General features: G+C 28.7%; 1 pseudogene; it reads left to right on the forward strand.

The window, feature by feature from the left end:
• The first annotated feature begins 4,453 nt into the window (after positions 1-4,453).
• LOC114415840 lies at positions 4,454-6,565 on the forward strand (annotated as a pseudogene).
• Positions 6,566-7,383: the final 818 nt, after the last annotated feature.

Genomic DNA, 7,383 nt, shown 5'->3' on the forward strand with positions numbered 1-7,383 from the left:
ATACTATTGAAGAGCCTTCGTGTCTTCAATTACGATAACGAGCAACTAGGGACAAAGTTTTAGCAAACTTGAAAGAGACACAGACACTCAAACGACCAATTCGCCGCAAAGCTCAAATTCAGTAGAGCATAATTAATATTGTATGTTTTGCTCTGCCTTTGTTTTCCCCCACAAAATCGTCGGAGTGATTTGTTAAGCGGTTAGTTTTATAATCCCATTAAAGTTTAACTCTTCCACTCAGAAATAATTAACAATAATAAAAGTTATATATTTGGCAAGCTAATACATGTATATTTTTTTTTTTCATAATTAAGTTTCTAGTTTATTAGAAATTCTGACAAATTTAAAGTTTGATCGAGATATAAGTTTAAAAAAAAATTATTTTCATTGAGAATTAAATTTAAGTAATATCCAAATAATTCAATCTTAATTTTATTACATTAATTATTTGTATTTAATCACTTGATTTAATTCATGTATATAAATTAAAGGTGGGTAAGCTTATTTTTTTTATAAAGATCTCCGATTATGAATTGTAGATTTTTAATCACTATCTTCCAAGATAGTAATCAGATGATACCCAAAAAAAAATAGTAACCAGATAATGGCAAGGACCATAACTGTGATATTGAAAGATCAATACTAGACATGAATATCTATAGCGTCATCTGAGTTGTGGTGGTGTTCTTAGATTTTCCAAGTGTTTGGCCTTTTTTTTGTCAGAAGAGAAAGATTTTTTTAGTATAAAGGATACTCTAACTCATATTACAAAATTTAAAGTGGCTTTAAATGATATCTAGGTAGATATGATCTCAGTTTATTCTAACATGATGATATTAGCAAGAAAAACACACTTTGATTGGATTTGAGTTTGAGTTAAAGTTCAAGTTTTTCTTGTTTTGCTAAAGTGAAAGTTAGAATATTGAATTTAACTAGTATCCACCAATCCCATGAGTGTCAAAAAGTGATACACAGTTAAATATGATATCGTCTGATTTTAACTTGATTTTAACTAGAAAAATACACTTTAATCGGATTTGAGTTTAGGTTCAAATTTTTCTTGAGTTGCAAAAGTGGAGTTGAGAATATCAGATTTGGGAATGTAATAATTAATTGCCACCAAACCCACCCCAAAGTCAAAATTGTGTGTGTTAGTGGATAGTGCAAGTGTGTAGCAAAGATTTTTTTTTCCAGCAAGGATATCGCTCAAGTGATAGTCAAAGATTAATTCTTTTCCAAACATAAACATCATTGAATTCTCTTAACAAAATTTTCTACACACATATGGCCAAGAATAGAATCTCTGACAAGACAATATACTTAAGGAACTCATATATCAACTAGCTAATTTATACTTTTGTTTCTTTTATAATTATTGAAAGTATAAATTAATTATTGTAATAATTAAATAATTTAAATTATAACTGTTTTGAAAAAGAGGTCACCCATGACTTGCCTTAATTGTGTCATTCTTGGAGCACTTTTATTGTGTTGAATATAAGGGGACGTGTTTACTCTGACATTTACTAAAGATAAATGATTAATATAGTCTTTATAAAGATTGAACAATATGCATCTTACAAATTAATTTTTTAAGGATGAGTTAACCCTAAACTTAAATTCCAAAATGATATTATAGTTTATATATAAATCCATTGTTGGGCCACTTTCATGGTCACACTTCAAGCCCATAACTTTGATTTTGAGGAGTGTGTTATAAAGTGCCTTAATTGCAATTATCTTTGACTTGTCTTAATTATAACTTCTCTAGAGTATGTACCTTGAGTGTGTCGGGTGTGTTTAGACGCACATCACATAAATAATGTAGTACTTATAAAGCTTGGATATCTTTATCTTATAAGTTAATTTTGTGTAAATGAGTTAAATTATAAGTTCAAATTCAATAACAACAATGTGTACACACGTGCCAACACATGCGTTTGTGTTTGTAATTATCCTTACACTTGAATGTGACCAACATTAAGTGCTTTGTAGAATAACTAAGAAATCCATTAGCTGAAAAACATAGTCTTTTCTTGGCACAAATCATCTGAGTATTTTGGGAATCATAATGGGTAATTTCACCTAATACTCAATTAAGAGAAAGTGCAACGCATATTAGCAAAAAAATAGAAAATACTCAATTAAGAGTAATAAAGTGAAAAAAAATATCTATAAAGAAAAAAAAAACAAAAAAACATTATTGTTTTGAGTATTGTAGTATAATTGAGTACATAGTGTAGAATAAATAGAAAAAAATCAATACGTAGAGGGAAAGGTCTGCATGGGAAGCCAAGCCAGGATCAGCCTATTATAGATACGAATAATGAATAATATTCATTCCTTGTAGATCAAGCCAATTGAAAAATTTAGATTTCTAGTGTAATCGTTTTAGACTTTTGGTTCAAAATCAAGTTAACTAGCTTTTTTTTTTGCTGCTTAATTAAGTTAACTAGCTATTCACTCAATTCTGAATGCTTTTTTACTGCTAAGTTAAAAAGTAATTCATTAATTTGCAGTACAATGACATTAAAATATTTTGATGGTGGAAGTACATTCGGCATGTTATTAAGGCTTTTGAGGAAAATATACTTAAGAATAATTCTAAATCGTTTAATAAATTCTCTTATATTATACAAAAAAAGTATTAAATATTTTTTTAGTTTTCAAGAATATATTTACTTTTTTATTTAATAATTTTTACAAAGTATTACGAAAATTGTTATGAAGATTTATGTAACACTACTCAATACTTACCCCCTACCCCCAACACAAACAACATTTGTGTGAAGAAGGAAAATGTTAATAATATTGTAGTATAGTGATCAATATCTTAATTTAATTAGAATACATTAATAGTAAAATTAAAGGATTTTATACTTACATCTAATAATGTATTATCGTGTAGGATAAATTGCTAACTTTTATAATAAAGATTTTAAAAATCATATTTAGATTGATTAACAATTATGTAAAAATCTTTACCAACATGAGATATTATAAAAAAATTTAACAACATTTTTAGTAAGTGTTAGGATAAAAAAAGTTGTTAAAAGTCAGATATGTAGTGTGAATCAGATTTCAAAGTGAACTTGAATATTGTCTAAATAAAATAAATAACATCATGATCATCTTAAAGATAAAACAACTAAAACTCAAGTTTTATTATGTCGAGAAAAGTTTGAATTTAGAAAACAAAAAATATCACATGTTGATAAAAAGATCACATATATATAGGTTGTTACTTGTCCTTTCTAAAATGTTTTTTTCCCCATTAAAGAAGCCAAAAAGATAAGTACATTTTGGGATGAAATTTTACATTTTGGATTGACAAGCCAAAAAGGGGGTTCATGAAGCAACTCAACCTCACATATATTAAGAAAAAGGCCTCATAAAGAAATCTAACATATAGCTTTCTCATTTACAATAAAAAAAAACTGTGAATAACACCAAAGATTGTGATGATATACAAGTTAAGGACGTAACATTAACATTTATATGGTGAAGGCTGTGTTTAATTACTGAGGTAGTATATGAGCCACACCCCCAGCTCTTGGGAGCAAAAAGGAGGTAATTAATTAATAAGTTTCTATGGCAACTATGGTAACCCCTCCTTGCAACAGAAACTATAACAATAAAAAGGCTATTAAGATAATTAATTAATAAGTAATTCTGTGGACTGTGGCAAGTTTCACCCGTCCTTGCAACATAAACTATAATGAGTTGTAAGGCTTAAACCACATCTCGCGACACGTCATACAGATTCAGCATGGGCCCCCAAGGAATTTTGTACATGCAGCATTAGTAATGGTACAAGCTAACCCCAGTCAGTTATCACGAGAGAGGGCTTCCCTATTAAAGAGACTTCAACCAAATTATAGGATTTAGAAGGCAATAGGGTAAAAGAGTAGAGCATGATGGGTGAATTTCATTACATTTTAAAAACTTTATTAATTATATTTATTTTTAATATTTTTTAATCACATCATATTTTTCTTATATTTATTATACTTTTTTTCTTTTTTCTTATATTTACTTTTTCTTTTCTTTTCTCTCATTAAGTATCAAATAGCTTCTTGATGCATCAGTAAAAAAACACTAAATAGAAATTTAGTTCTTATTATTAATTTAATATATGGGTAGTTTCAGAGGACATGATGATAACTAGAAGCATATGTGGCATGCAGATTGCATGACAATTTTCTAGTTTTCAAAGAATGATAAATTATACTCATATTTAAAAGCAACATGGTAGAAATAACAATAATCTATATTACAGTCTATAAATATAATAAAATTATAAAAAGAGTCATCTTTCCTTAGACATTTTTATCATCAACTATTATAATTAAATCACTATAATATTTTATTTTAACTTCCAACGATAATCACATCTTTCAAAACAAATTCCACTGAACTACATATATAGATAACTTTTAAGTTCAGGCACATGATGTCTTTTTTGTACTAATAATATTAATTATTATTATTATTATTATTATTATTATTATTATTATTATTATTTAATAATAATAACAAATTATTACAATTTCTTCACCAGTACTGATGGATGTTTCTTGTGTTTTTGCTGTGTTATTATAGGCAACGTGATCTCCTTTATGGTGTTCCTTGCTCCATTGTAAGTGATATTTTCTACTTTAGCATACTGGTCATTGTACGTAATTCATGAATGAGCATATAATTATTTTTTCTGACAATATATATCTTAATTATATTTGATAAAATGCAGACCAACATTTTACCAAATCTAAAAGAAGAAATCTACAGAAGGGTTTCAATCCCTACCTTAATTTGTCGCACTGTTCAGTTCAATGCTATGGATTTATTACGCACTTGTGAAAAAGGATGCAAGCCTCCTTCTCGTCCCAAGTAAAACTAGGGTACTCCTTATAATAAAAAACCAATTAGTTTTCCTTTTATTAAATGTCACAGCTGTGGACCATCAAGCTTCTTCTCTTGTTAAATGTGTTTCGGTTTGGAGCGATGCTTCTTTCAACCCTCTACCTTACAACTGGTTCTAAACATCTTACTGTGATAGGATGAATTTCCCTTGTTTTCAACATAAGCGTTTTTGCTGCTCCTCTTTGCATTATGGTAAGAATTTAGGAGCAGATTGGTTAAATCATAAAAGAAAATGATTGTGTATACTTTTATTTTCAGTACGTGTTTCTTTTTCAGAAGCTTATGTAATTAGCTACTGAAAAAATATTGAAAGATTTTTAAAGATTTTTTTTACTTTTTTTCTTGAAAAACTATTCTTTATTTAAAAAAATCAAGCAAATGTTGAACATTAGAAGAAGATAATTTATTATTTCTTTTCGATGAAAACTTTACAATTTATTTATGTATGTAGTGTAGGTGTAGACTACTGCACCAGGGGAATTTCATATTCAACATTTTTGCATTTTTTTCTCTTATGAGCTCAAAGATAAAACTAAATTCTGATAATTCATCCATGCAGAAACGTGTCATAAATTAAAAAAAAAACTATTCTTTCTAAAAAAAATCAAACAAATCCCTTTAATAACATTATAGAATACTACTATAATTTATAACTTCTGCTTTTGTTTTTCATATGCCCTTGGATAAATTAAATTTTAATATATTGATACATGCAGAAACGTGTCGGAAAGATGAAGAGTGTGGAATTCATGCCTTTCAGTTTGTCCTTCTTTTTTACCTTAAATTCTGTCACGTGGTTCTTCTATGGCCTTCTCCTCTAGGACTACTGCATCGCTGTAAGTTAATTTCAGTACCGTTATTTTTTTTATGAGATAGTTCAATTCAATAATGCTACGTGCGGTTAGGACTTAGGAGCATATTTATATTAAACTGACCACTAATTTTTTTGTATTATTCCGACTTAGGCTTTCCCTTTATCACTTTTATAATTTCTTTTTATTTGTTGATCCCATAACTTTTTGTTATGCTAATTTAGGTAATAATGAGAAATTTAATTATAACAGTTAATCAAATGTGTGCCTACACCACTAATGTTGAGTTCCCATGAAAAAAAAGTCAATTGGAAACATGGCCTTCTCACTACAAGAAAATGGCCTTTCTATATTATTATTTAATTGGTTGATTTTTTTTCCTTTTTTATTTAATTAAATTATTAATTGTGTCCTTCCATTTTTGAAATTCTTAATTTAATCCTTTTGAAAAAAATTAATATTACCTTCCGATCCATCCGATGTCACTAACGTCCTTTTATCCATTTGATTTTTTTTACTCCTTTCAATTTGATTTAACCACTAATTTTGTTTTTTTTACTCAGTCTCAAACCACTAATTTGATTACGAAAAAAAATTAATGATTTGATATTTGCTTTGGATGTGATGCAGCTACCAAATACGCTTGGGTTTCTATTTGGAATAATTCAGATGGTGCTGTATTTGATCTATAGAAACGGCAAGACACATGATCCAACGAAATTGCAAGACTAAATAGTCATATTATTGACGTTGGGAAGCTGAGCAGAATGGAACCCTCTGAGCCGAATCATCTAACAAAAAATAGTACTGTGACTGAAAGGGAAACTTGAAGAACATGAATTCCGCATTAATTAACTAATGAACAACTCCAAAGAATAAGAAAGAAAAAAAAAGTAAAAATAAAAAAATGAGGTCCAAAAATATTTAACCTAAAAGTACAATTACTCTACTTGGTCAAGTGGGGCCTCTTCTCAACCCAAGAACAGTACGCGTACTTTGGAGTATAGGGTTCTTCTTTTGATTAATGCATTTGCATCAATTTATAGCTGTACGTAATATGTTAGGTGGTCAGTTATATATGTTAGCATGAGCATCCTCTCTTTGCCCTCTTCCATCGCTTTCACTGTAGTAAAACGTGTAACAACGTATCTTCTCTTCTTTCATTGTGTCCCTCAGTCAAACTCGTTAATTCTCTCTTTCCTTTGTACGCCTAATATATATACTAATTATGCAGTCTATTTGACTAAAGAGCACACTTCTAATAATTTGTTTTTCATATGCTACAATCATCGTTATCCTAATGTTAAATTTTATATTGTTATTGGTAAAACATGATTAAATTATGCAGCAAAGCAATGTAGATAGTGGAGGGTCTTCTCTCTTCTTTTATGATGTCATAGAGAAGGGGACAGATATAAAGACCACCCTAAAAAGAAAATATGTATATCTTCATGACGGAAGCTAACAATCATTGGACTATTGATGCCAATCGGGAGTCATTACAATTTATTCATCAAAAGGAAAGGTGTTAAATATTACTCTGGATTCTCACACGCGCGTGCAGACACACACATATATATGTATATGAAAAAAGTTTCTTAAATGCAAATTTAACTAATTTTTTAAATCATCTTTCATTTAATTTAAT

This window comes from Glycine soja, chromosome 6, assembly GCF_004193775.1.
Source record: "Glycine soja cultivar W05 chromosome 6, ASM419377v2, whole genome shotgun sequence".
NCBI classification, from domain to species: domain Eukaryota; kingdom Viridiplantae; phylum Streptophyta; class Magnoliopsida; order Fabales; family Fabaceae; genus Glycine; species Glycine soja.